This window comes from Meleagris gallopavo, chromosome 3 (assembly GCF_905368555.1).
Source record: "Meleagris gallopavo chromosome 3, MGAL_WU_HG_1.1, whole genome shotgun sequence".
Taxonomy (NCBI): Eukaryota; Metazoa; Chordata; class Aves; order Galliformes; family Phasianidae; genus Meleagris; species Meleagris gallopavo.
In genome coordinates, this window is record NC_139406.1 from 66,553,490 (window position 1) to 66,566,853 (window position 13,364).

The following is a 13,364-nucleotide window of genomic DNA, read 5'->3' on the forward strand; positions in this document are numbered from 1 at the left end:
ATCATTATCCTTGTTTTAAGTTGGTGCTGGGTACCTAAGAGTAATTGCACATCATTAAATGCTGCCGGAGATAATATGTAACAGGACTGCCATCTGCACTGAGGTTCTGCTGGCAGAACCTCTCTTTACAGTGCTGTGACACCAGGATGAAGGCTGTGAGCCTCCTCCAAACCCACTATAGGAAACTTGTAAAACTGGATGGTGTTAATTTTTCTGCCTGTGTCTTGCTGTGTTCCAGCTTCTAGCTGATTATATGTGGAGCCAGCACTGAACTACGCAAACACAAAGACCAAGATCACCTTTACCCATGTCTGTCTACTGCATTTCACTTTGGAGCTGGTGTGCACAAAATCAGGACAAATTCTTTCCCTTGACTGATTAATGTTGTTCTAGTACAGCTGCATTTCGAGCTAGTTGGCTCAGCAGCACCCATGTAATGGGAACAGTTGAAGACAAAAAGACACGTCTTATTGCAGGCAGTCAAGAACTGCTACAGCAGACCAGCTGTGCACATAATTACTGGCTGGTCCTGAAAGCCCAATGCTGGAAGGAATTACTGACATGGAGTTCGCTGCTGTAGGCTGTCAGACAAGCCTTGCTGAGGCTGTGTGTGCCATAAGCCTTCAAACAGTTCATATTTCTGCTCTGCAAAACAGCAGACTGATGAAGTCCTGATCTAATCCTCCCTGCCCATATCTACTTTTACAGAAACCACAGCTGGCTTATCAAAGGATCTGTGTGTGTTCTGTACTGAAAAAACAGATCTAACACAAAACTGAGCAGTCCCAAACTACTGGTCACTTTTAACTCCTTTTAAATCTTAAGACTCTGTAGAGAAGCCAAGTCTCTCTGAAACCATCTACCTGTGCTATAAAGGTAGTGAGGCACTGGAACAGGTTGCCCAGAGAGGTGGTGGATGTCCCATCCTTGGAAAATCCAAGGCCAGGCTGAACGGGGCTCTGAGCAACTCTACTGTGCTGTAGGTGTCCCTGTTCATTGCAGAGGAGCTGGACTAGACGACCTCTAAGAGTCCCTTCCAACTCAAAGGATTTTATGATTAAGAACAAATTAGAGAAGGCCTCTGCCTTTGTAAATGCTGATGCACATTGCAACTTGTACCCCTGCTCCTTGCCATGTCGGACCCTGTCACCGCAAGGTCCACATTTTCTAAGTTGAACTGACTTCTGCTTCTATGGTTTATTCTCTACTCCTAATAAAATTTAAGCAATTTGTAATCTCAGAGCCATCTTTAGGTACATACTCTTTCTGTATACCTTCCTTCCAATTCCACAGCATCCAACAGACCATCATAAAATCACACTTCTGCCACTTGCACTTCTGCTGTACTACAGCGCATCCCAAACAACATCACGCTTTGCCTCCTTGATTCCCTCTGCTGGCTTTCCTTGTACTCACTCTGTCACAGCCCTCCTCTCCTCTGCAGCTCCCATTTCTTGACCCTCCCCATGCTCCAGAGTTTTTATTATAATTGTGTAATTTATTATAATTACACATAACCCCGCACTGTAGGCATACTCAGAAAGATGTTTTGGAAAGTGGGAAAGATCAAGAAGGTCATAAGAACAATTAAGTCTGTGAATTCAAGAGTTTGCTTCAGGGATGCAGAATCTTTTCTGTTAAAACAGTGGGGGATTTTAGAAAATAAGTGATGCCCCAGGAAGGTTTTCCAGCAGACTGTAAAACTGGATTTCCAAAGCAGGGAGAGCACAATTGCATGCGAACATGACTATGTCCCAGCAAAGCACAGCCCATATCCAGAGCTTAATAAATGTGCATAACTACACACCCAACCTGTCCCACAGCCAGCATGTTTACTTTGCCACATCCCCAAGGTCCTCCTGTGTACAAGCCAGGCACTCACGCATCTCTATTGAAGGCACCTTGCACTAGAAATCATGACCTAAGCAAACCCATGCTAAAACCAGCAGCTCAGAGCTCATGGATTCATGCTTGGGTGGGTGACCACATCACCCCATGTCACTGATGCAAGAACCCCAGCACAGGCATGGCCGGGGCAGCGCTGAGGACAGAGCTTCCCAGCACAGAGCATCAGTGGGGCCTGGGCGGCTGCTAGAGGATAAACTGATAATGAAGCCTCTGTGAAACAGCTCGCAGGAACTCCACCACATATTTTCCCCAGGCTTCGGCAGCCAAGTAATGACTGTCTCAAACGCTACAGCTGAAAAGCTTTATCTGATGAGTGACCATGCCAAAGATTACAGCTTAATTGTAGCCTATTATTCTCTTTCCCACACCCCCACAGTATGCCATATTGCTTTCTGGCTGCAATGAGGTAATTAGACCACGATTACTGCATACTTTATAGCATACAGAAATGAAAGCTGTCTTTGTGAAGTGTTTTCCAGCTCTGACACTAATATTCCTGATAGCTGTGCTTTTCCTGGAACTAGATGCCATTTCATACTAAACACAGCCTGTTTATAACTACTCCTTGCTGGTTATAATTCTACCATGCCAAGTCCCCTTTTAGCTTTTGCAGTGCAATAACGTTCTATATAAAGTGGTTTGGTCAAACTCAGATAATAATCATGGAAATAGAGAAATTCCCCCTAATCCGGAAAGCAGCCATACACACAGAGACTGCCTCTGCCATCTGACCTAAAAGACCTTCACAATCCATGGCAATCTCACTCATTTTCAAACTGATGTCTGAATCAGGCCCACAAAACACAGTGCATAGACGGTACTTTTCCATAGGCTACCTCTGACTTCCAAAAGACCCTGAACTTTCAAAGATACAGAAGCTTGCAAAATATGCAGCAGCAAAACACAATGTTCTGATTGTCTGCGATGAAATGGTGCTAGAGAAGACTATAGAAGAACTTCTGTACGTTCAGATCTCTAAAAATAGGCTGCTGCTCACAGAGACACTATCCAAGGGATCCCAGCTGAGAGGTCTCACCTCTGTGCTAATCACAGGAGAACACCAGATGACTTCCACTAACTAGATACTTAACTTCCACAATGGCAGCACTTAAGTACATATGCTGAGATCACCTTAGCTGAGAAATTTAAAAATGCCATCTATCACTGTATCTATATTAGAGCCTTTAATGCATCTTAACTGAGGTACCTCTAAAACGAAGCACATCAAAATTGTTCCAGTTCTGAAAAAACAAAGTGAAAGAATTTTAAAACTAATAAACCCAGATTACTGAGTGACAACACTGGCATGTAATTTATAGATACAGAAGATGAAAGGAAGGAAGACAAGGGAGGGTTCTTGGAGGTAAAGGACAAATTACATCAGAAAGACTTGTTATATGAGAGATTAAATAATCTCAAAGAAGGAGGATTTAGCGAGAATGGAGCCCTGTAATTTCCTGCAACAAGAGAAGCAGCAGTCAGTGATCTGGCTAATTAAAAAAGAAGTGTTCACACTGTCATGCATTTTATAAAGCCGAGATTTCCTTTAGCCTCAAATTTCTTGTTATTCACTCCATTCAGTAAAGTCATTTTTCCACTTTGCGTTTCTGGTTCATTAAAAATGCCATCTTGAAAAAAATTTCACATATGCAAGGCCTTCTGCATTACTACAGATCCTGAAGCACTTATATTCTATATAGATAAGGACAATGCAGCACATTAGAGAATCTCCATATAAATAATTTCTCATGAAAGAAGTCCAAGACAGAGAAGGCTTCAGTAGCTGTTGAAAAGACCTTTGGGAGAGAAGAGAACTGAGAGGAGCTCCTTCAAGTTGGAAATACAACTTGGTGGTCCTTGAGGGGAGTTGTGGCCTTACTTAGCTTCATTCATTAGAAAATAGTCTAAATTGATTGCCTGTATAGTCTGTGCAGTTGGCAGAGACTAACTTCTGCTTGCAGAGAGACGGTACCTTTAGTCCTGATCAGACTCAGTGTCCTGTTACAGACCAGACCTCAAGCTCTTTGACAGTTAGAATTAGGAGGTATCTATAAAGAGGAGCAGGAGAGACTAATGTTTTGTGATGTACCACGGATACCAGTTTGAATTCCTGTCTTCAGACACACTCATTTGAGTTTACTTTCTTGGCTGACATGTCCAAATGGATACCATGACTGAGCATTTGCATGCTGCAAGCAGCACTCATAGATCTGATCTTCCATGGCTTCCTGCTGCTCTTCCATTTAATTGCAATTTCTCTCCAAGAAGAGCACAATGATGTCACTCTGCTGCTCCAGCTGGAAGTGGTGACCAGGGAAAGAGACGGGGCAATGCAAAAGACAAATTCCCGCACATCCTAGAGCATCGCCTCCACACAGAGGAGGTAACAGGACAATGCTAATCATACTCCTTCCTGCCTCCACAAGGGCTTCCTGGCATTTTATCCGCTGCTTTCCTGCTGTGAAGAGGGAAACATAAAGCTCTGGTTTGATTTCAATGGACTGAGGCAGTAAAAGCTAATCTGTGGTCCTGTGGGAATGATCTATGAGCAGGGCTCCCTCCATGCACACCCAAACCCCTCACTCCCTCCTCCACAGCAAATATAATTATAATATCTAATGAGCTGCAACTAATGCAATTCTGAACGTCTTCACAGCTAATGAAAAACAGGTCTTCTCCTTCGAGGTTTAATTGAGATGTTTGGTTCATGCGCTGGAAAGAAGAAACTCTCCACAGAGCTATGTATGAATATTGCATGTATATATCCAGCAAAGCCAGTTGCCTGACACATTCCTGGGCTATTTCTCATGACTTCTGGATATTAGATGGAGATATCTAAGCTGAAGAGCGCTGGCAGGAAAACACTTGTGAAGGGAAATGGGCTTCGTGAACGAAGTATCTTCTCGTATCATTGCAATGAAAATCCGTAGTCTTAATATCCTGTACTACCACTTTGTAACCTGTGCTTGGAATAAATAGGGTGTTTCCTTGACAAGAATAATCATAATGCCTAATAAAAAAAAACACCTCTTTGCTTCTAAGCAAAAATGGGAAGACAGAATTGGGCCTTCAGCTGTAACTTGAACTTACTCATCTACAATCAACTGACTAAAAAAAAAAATCTCTTTTTTTCCCTTTGCTCCAGTTTGCTCATTTTGCTGCCTGTCGGCATCAATTTTTTCTGCAGTGTAAGTATTGATGCTGTGAAACCTCCCCTGCCTCCCTGCTCTGCCCTGCTGCTATCGTTAGCACAACTTCAACAGGGAGACCCACGACATGTACTCCGCTGCAGAGATAAATACAACACCCCTGCTGCAGAAAGTTTTACTACTGCTCTGAGTGAAGAACTGCCAAAGCATTATGACAGACAGCAATTGCTGTTAGGTGAGACATGTGGAGCATCACGTTGCTTCCCACAATCGATAACCGGTCTGCCTTTTCTTCCTTCATTTTTTGGTTTTGTGCTGACCCAGTCATTACTCTTTTTTCCCCACAGAAATCCATCTTGTTAAGTCTTTGAAGGCAAAGAATAAGATGGGAATTTGATGAAAAATGAGATCAGATGCAGGATAACTGTTCTCCAGAGAGAGGAAAGAAAGTGAAAACAGAGCTGGTAAGAAGAGTAGTTTTACACTGGTGATATACGAGGGGAAAAGCAAACAGCAAGCTTGAAAGCTGTGCACAGCCGGTCAGCTGTAAACACCTCCTACTTACAGAGCCTGTTGGCTGTGAAGATGTGACCACCCCATGGACACACACCACATAACAGCCACTGATTCCGCTCTGACACGACGAGGAAGGCCCCACCTCTGTCATTTTGCCTCCCTCAGGTAAATTCACTTGCCCAGCCCTCTTGTCCTCACAGTGCCTCACTTCTCTTCCCACCTGCAGGGCCGGCTGCTGCTGCCGCAGCCCCATCCATATTCAGCACTGCTCCATGAGCCCCCACCCATCGCCCACCCACCCACAGGGCTCAGTGCTTACATCCAGCAGGGCACAGTTGCCCTACAGCTAACTGAGTATTTCTCACCGTGTTTGTTTTTACACCCCTTTTCCCCCAAATATTTTTCTATATTAATGTATCAATCAAACATACTTGCATGAAGACCTTAGAGAATTACCAGTACTGATACCAATCACTGATCACTTTGCTTGTGGCTCATTCACATTCGGATACTCGAGTGGTGGGAAAAGGCAGGGCATATCAGAAACAAAAAGGGCAGACAACAAGAAATACATGAAGACACTCTCTCAGAAAGAGATAACTGAGATGAAATAATAGGCCAGCTTGCCTAAAATGTGACAAATAGCATCAAGTAACTCACAAGACACAAACATACATGTGATAATGAGAAATCAGCTCCAGACCATACACTGCTAGAATAAACTCCCCAGTTTCAGCAGCTAGTTATGTTTTAGAGTTCACCATTACATCACTTTCACAATACTGTGGTCAGGTCTGAATTTCCTTCACCAAGCAGTGTTTCATCTGCTTTATCTTTATGCTCTGAACCATTTGCCAAGCTCAGGCCTAATGTAATGCCCTCCTGAATATGGGTCATTTTAAGAGATAACCCAACACTAATGATGAACAAATCTCTTTTCATTCTCTTCCACTGCTCAGGGAGACAGTTTTATTTTAAAGTAATCAGATTCTGCAAATGGAAAACAGTTTAGTGGGACAGTTTTCTAAAGAAAGCATTCACAAATCAAGAGGGTGACTGCTAGTTACTGAAAACTGAAATGCTTACAGGTTAATTTGATGGCAGCAGCAGTAAGTTGATTTTTGCTTCTGTTGAAATACTTTCTTGACTATGCCAGCCAGCTGGGTAACTGCCTGCAGAGCAGAGGTCATCCTGCTCTGAATTTCCTTAGACGCAGCATCTACTTGATGTGCTACCATCAGAAAAACAGCCATGTTATCTTTTCAGACAATTCTTTCTGAGTTTCAGTAAGACATGACCAGAGATCTGAGTTTGGAGCAGCTGATGAACTCCATGCCTTTCTGTTTCAACAAGAGAAACGCAAGCCTACGTTTGGTCAAAAGAAAGCAAAAACAAGAGAAAGACTCACACGCTTTATCCCAGTTTCACAAGCCTAAAAATAGCAGAAGGGAGCTAATAGACTTTATGTGGGCAAGAATGAGAATCCAGACCAGTGAGCGAGTCATTATTCTTAGCAAAATTCCCCGTTTTGGAACTGTTACACAAAGGCACGCACTGACCCAAATAAATCATGGCTCCTATCCTTCCCCAGTGCATTCAAACAGATAAAATGCTGATGAGCACCAAAAATGTTTTGGGAAAAAAGCAAGCATGAAAAAAGCAAGAGGCCACACAGAAAAGTCTGCGTGGAAACTGCCAAAAAAAAAAAAAAAAAAGAAAAAGCACAACAGCTGGTACACAAATGCTAACAGGCTAAGACAGCACTGCTGGCAAAAGCCAGTGAAGCGAAGGCAAGGAAAAGGCAAAATGATAACTAAAAATTCAAAGGTCTGCCCAATGGGAGGAGGAAGCAAGCCAGTTACCATGGAGTGTCCACTGCTATCTGGGAAAAAGCCCTGTGACCCACTTCAGGACGCCGATTTATCTCAGTGCACTGGTGCTGCCCAGCGATGGAGCCTCAGGGACACCAGATTTCCTGAGGCAGCTCTGTGATGCAGCTTGGCAGAGATGTCAGTGGGGATGCACAACTTGATGCAGGAATGGCAGGAGATCTGTGCCCTGCTGGCACAGCAACTGGAGGCTGGCTGACACAACCAATGGCACTGAAAAAACAGCTCCCAGCACCCTGTCTTTAGGTCTCTAAGCAGATGAAACCTTTCTCCAGAGACTCACCCTGGGGTGACCTCAAATGCCCCACAGACTCTGCTGACTGCACTGAGGCATGCACAGAGTATCAGGTGTGACTGTGACCTTCTCAGGACATCCACAGCACCCAGACCTGGCTGGCAGACAGGGCACAGGACCTACAGGCTCATGCTTCCCAAAAAGCAATTTGAGATCAGTTGATGGAGGCCTTCATCTCCAATGACTGTAATGGGGCTGGAGGATGCCTGCAATAAAGACTCTTAATATGCAGTTGAATCCCATATTAGTAACGGCATGCGTAAGTGCTACACAGATCTTTCTCTAAAATCATTTCCTACTCAAGGGCTGAACGCTGTTACCACCAAACCCTTATTAGAAAGCCTTACGGATTTATTTAGAGATGAAACATTTTGGTTCGGTATCAAAGAACCTATTTTCTGCAAGCAGAACAATGCCAGAACATTGCACTCCTTTCCAGTTGGCATCGCAGAAAGTGGATGACCAGATTTTCTGAAAGACTCAGTACCACAGAGCCTATAATGCTTAATTATCTGATGGTGCTTAGGAATATGGGTAGAAAAGGAGAAGCAAACAAAACCACATGAATCCGGCCATCATATGAATATTTAACACCCTTCTGTGGAGCATCAGTGTGTATGCTCATACCAACATCGTGTTCAACATCCCCATGCAGCTACAGAAGGCATGCATAAGCATAAAATTTACAAACTGTCTGAAGACTCTGATTCAAAAACATGTTCTTCTCCCTTTACGAGCCTTTTAAAACAAAATATTCACTTCCCTGTACATTTTCCCCATTAAAATTTTATCTTACTGTAAAGAGATAGGTATGTAGGGAACTTCTGGCCCCATTCTGTTCTCAATTGCTGTCATACTGAAAGCAGAACGTGGTCCCTTCTGTGGAATTACCTGCAACTCTACGTTTCTTTTTAGTTAATGCACTATTAACAAATACATGTTTCTACATGCTAAAAATGAAAACTGCAATAGAAGAAATTATTTGCCCTATTAAGTTACATCTAAGTAAAGTAAATAATAAAGCCTCTTATTATCCAGTTAGTGAGACTAGAAAAAAAATAATGTAGGTACAAGAAAATACTGAGACCTTAGAAAAAAATACAAAAATATTCTTGCTGCAACAGAATTACAAAAATTTTAAGTCACGCCATGTATTTCTTTGTTTAGGCTGATCTCCCTTTGCCTTTATTACTGGTGTGCCAATATGAAAATATATGCAGGTACCCTGTGGTTAGTGCTAAGCATTAGTTAGTATCTTGTGAAAGTCAGCTGACACTTAAATGTCAGCCTTCAGCATAAGTCTGCTGAGATTTACTATCTTTTCGGAGTAAATCTATTATACTTTAGTAAATAGATAGGATATAAATAAAGTAGTAGCTCTGCAGAGTTTAAAATAGGAATTGCCACTATATTAACAGGCTTATGGCAATGTTACTTACAAGTGTTTGTTTTAAAGCCTCAGCAGGCTCGTCCTGATGCCTATGGTGTAAAACCATCTGCTGAACAGACAGAATCGATCTCTGAGTATGTCCTGCTCGGTTTGTAAATTTACCTACTGTGACTAAGTACATAACTCATTATTAAAAACAGTCAGACCTGATCCTTCCTGAGGGTAAACTAATGCTTCTCATCATCCTTTAAAAAAAAAGCAAGAGATAAGGAATAGGTAAGGCATTTAAATAAGAAACATTATTTGAAAGGTTTACTCCCATGGCCTGACTCAACATGCCAATGTGGACTCCCAATCATCTTTGCAAGATAATTATAATTCATAATTGGCACTTCTAAAGCATTTTCCCAGAGCTGTGTAAATATTGACTAATTAGCCACAGAAAAAGCCTGTGGGATACACTAACTTTTTTTGTATCTCAGCAATTTACTGGGGGAAAAAAAGAGCCTTTCCTGCAGAAGGAGCTGAGCAGGAGGGGTAGGTTTCCAGCCCGAGGCCCCCTGCTCAGTCCACGCTGCTCTGACCTCTGATGTGTCAGCTGCTCCTCTGCTCTGTGGACTGCATGGGATCTGGAAACTGACCAAACCTCACTTAAACGTCCAAAATTACTAGTTACTCAAATGTCCAAATAGAACCCGAGGATTTGATCTAAGTATATTCAGTACTTAAGTGAGGATGGTCACCTCAAGTTCTGCTTGAGGAACACTCAAACAATGATGTAGTGCACAGTGAGGGCTTATTCCCAGAAAAAAAGCATGATGTGGACACTTTAAACTCCACTCTCCAAGTATGGAGTAAGGCACTCCTTTATTTAAAATTCAGTGAGTTCTTACTGAAGTTCAAAAAGCCCAAGTGCAAGGTCTTGCACCTGAAGTGAGGCAATCCTACACACAAATATAGGCTGGGTGGAGAACGGATCGAGAGAAGCTCAGGGGAGAAAGACTTTGGGGTTCTGGTGGACAAAAAGCTGGCCATGGGCCAGCAGTGCGCATCTGCAGCCCAGAAGGCCAACTGTATCCTGGGCTGCCTCAACAGAACATGGTCAGTATTACAAGGGAGGTGATTGTCCCCCTTGTGAAGCCCCATCTGGAGTACTGCATTCAACTCTCAGACTCCCAGCATAAGAAGGACATGGAGCTGTTAAAACGAGTCCATAGGAGGCCGCAAGAATAATCAGAGGGCTGGAGCACCTCTCCTATGAAGAAAGGCTGAGGGAGTTGGGTTTGTTCAGCCTGGAGAAGAGAAAGAGGCCTGCAGGAAAGACGGAGAAGGACTCTTTATGCATGGTGATAGGACAAGGAGTAACAATTTTAAACTAAAAGAGGCTAAGTTTGCGTTAGATATTAGGAAGAAATTATTTAACTTGAGGATGCTGAGGTACTGGAACAGGTTGCCCAGAGAAGCTACGGCTGCCCCATTCCTGGAGGCATTCACGGCCACGCTGAATGGGCAGCCTAATCCAGTGGGTGCCAACCCTTGGACTACAGGATATTCAAGATATTTCCAACCCAAACTATCCTCTGATCCTATGATTCTTTCTACTGCGTACCCATAATGAAGTTACCGTGGAAGTCCTGCTGGAGCCTCCAAGAGGCCCCACCTTCATCGTAAAACACTGAAGGTAAAGTTGACATTAGTAGCCTAGAGGAAAAGGCCAAAAATGGAGCAAAGATCCCTGGAGGCCTACAAAGTCAAATATGTCACTAAAGACTCAAATCCAGCTCTCCATTATAATTGCCCTTATGAAAGGAATAATTAATTAGTAGCATCTAAGGTTTTCCAGTTTAAAGCAGCGAAGACTAATGACAACTTTATTCCAGAGCTTTGTTAATAAACACCATGTTGAGGGGTGATAAAACAGGTCTTTTCCAAATAATAGCATTATTACAAGCATATAATGTATACAATTATACACAATATAAATCACTTTTGTTTGGTGTAATCCTGCTTTGTCCATTGAAGCCATTATTGTGGTTATATGTTGTGTCTAATTTCAGCTACAATCTCTTTAGGGCAAAGATTGTGTCCCTGTGGTTTTTAAAGCCTCATTCATAGTTAAAATGGCATATAGATTAACTAAATTAGGAGAAATCATAAACTGCAGGAATTTATTCTGGTTTATCAGGAATTCACAAATGAGGATGAAAACACTTTAAAATGGATTTTATTATGATACCATCTTCCAGTGATCTGGTTATCTTTTGCTGTTTAGGTATTGTGAGATGCCTTTTAGCTTATCTGTGGCAACTATCTGAATAAAAATAACAACAGCAAATTAATGTGGAGCCCAGTTGAGTACTAAATCCAGTGCTGTCCACCCTGAAGTTCATTCTTAATGTGTAACTACTGGTAAAGAGCACGAACTTGATGGTATTTTAACTATGGTGTTAGTTATCTACTCTGTAAAGGCCAGACAAAACAAATGGTACGAGTAGAGCAGGACTGGGAGCCCACTGAGCAGAATTCATCAAGAAACTCCCAAACCAAAGAAGAAGTAGTAAAGTGACTCAGGCCGCATTGTAATAAAAGGGCAAAAAGGGCTTCTGTACTCAGTGGGTTTATGTTGGTAGAAAAAATGGAGAAGCGGTGAAATAAATTTAACATTTTCTATGTAATTTATCTCCTTTCCTTTTAAAACCTGAATAACTAACTGATTGTGTCACTGAATGAAGGCACTCCAAGCCACTTGTCCCTGCTGTCCACCATCCCTTGGCTTGTGCCACCTCAGAGGCATGTGAGATGACTCAATGTGCACCAAGGCAAGCCCCAGAAGGCCGTGTCTTTGAAACAGAAAAGGTTCCTGAGCTAGGTTAGTCTACAGTCAGGGCCACTGCAAGGCTGGAAAAGGGGCAGGAAGAGCATGGCTACAGCCCATCAGTGGTAATATGGGTAGGGAGATAAGCCAAGACACATCTCTCGAAGCTCCACATGGCATTCCCTTTTGTGCCATTTTTCACCTCTGGAGGACTCAGAATTTAAAATAAAAAAAAAAAAAAAAAAAAAAAAAAAAGGATTTTTATCTCTATATAGAAATAAGCTTGTGAAAGTAGGCATTCAGCCTGCTCTGAGGCTTTGATGAGTGACTCAAAGGACCTCAGGTTACAGTTGAATTCTCACACTGCAGCTGGCAAGTCAATGAAAAGACAGGGCTACTTTGGTCTTTAAAAATAAAAGATGAAGACTAGGCTAAGTGCCTCTTTTCAGGTACACCAGTGTTCATCTACAATACGTAAAATCAGCAATACTGGTAAAATGAGCTGATAAATTGTCCTGAGCAGCATTATGTCCTGACAGACAACTCCACACACCTGTAAGGTTTGAGGTCTGTTTCCAATGGCCGGATCATTTAATTATGGATTCCCACCAAGGCCAAGAAGACACTTCAGACTCACTGGCTTTCTCACTGATGTTTCTCTTTTTGCTTAACGGTACTAAAACCTGTAAAGAAAACAGCAAATGACACCAGCCCTGTGCAATAGGTTGGAAAATGCACCCATCTGCACAGAGTTAATAACACATCTTAAAACAGCCGTTCACCCTTGAAAAGCATTAGCATTTAATAGCAGCTGCTCATCCTTCAAGTGCAGAAAAGTGTTGGAAAGAGGTGCTGAGAGGCTCTGTCTAGGATTACATGTCAGTGCTTTAAACATGATGTGAGAAAATTATTTTAATTGCCTGTACCAGCCTGGGACTGAAATGGTCCTACTTGCTAGCATGGTACAAATGGTCCAAACTTCTTTTTTAAGTCAGGGAGTTGTCGGAGAAGAATACGTAGTACTTGAATGCCTGGAAAGCCTCACCATGAAGTAAAATGGAGTAAAATAGACTCAGTAAGGTAGCTTTGCAGAACACTAGCTAGTAATGATAAGTGTTTAACCACAAGACTTACATATGAAGATCTGATTTCTTACAAGTATTAGCATTGACAGCTCACAAACTTATTTCTGAGATAAATGTTCCAGTTCAAATGTCACAGACCACAACAAAGGCATTCACAGTCAGTTCTGGGATTTAAAGTAGAAAAAAAAAAAACAAACCAGACTTAAACTGCATAGGAGTTGGTGGTGATCACAGTGCTAATGACCACAAGAAACATGGATTTCTTTTTAAGGATCATTTTCTAGTGGCCTTGAGTGCTAATCAAAACAAGGACTATA

At 42.3% G+C, this 13,364-nt stretch overlaps 1 protein-coding gene across 10 annotated transcripts in view; it reads right to left on the reverse strand.

The window, feature by feature from the left end:
- Positions 1-13,364, reverse strand: part of PAG1 (phosphoprotein membrane anchor with glycosphingolipid microdomains 1) — a 107,832-nt gene that overhangs the window by 27,055 nt on the left and 67,413 nt on the right. For 3 of the 10 annotated variants that reach the window (XM_085221338.1, XM_085221339.1, XM_010709069.3), the window contains one exon: positions 12,516-12,645. The exons of the other annotated variants lie outside the window; for them this stretch is intronic. The gene's annotated coding sequence lies outside the window, so the exon portion shown is untranslated. The remainder of the gene's footprint in view (positions 1-12,515; positions 12,646-13,364) is intronic. 10 annotated transcript variants of the gene reach the window in all.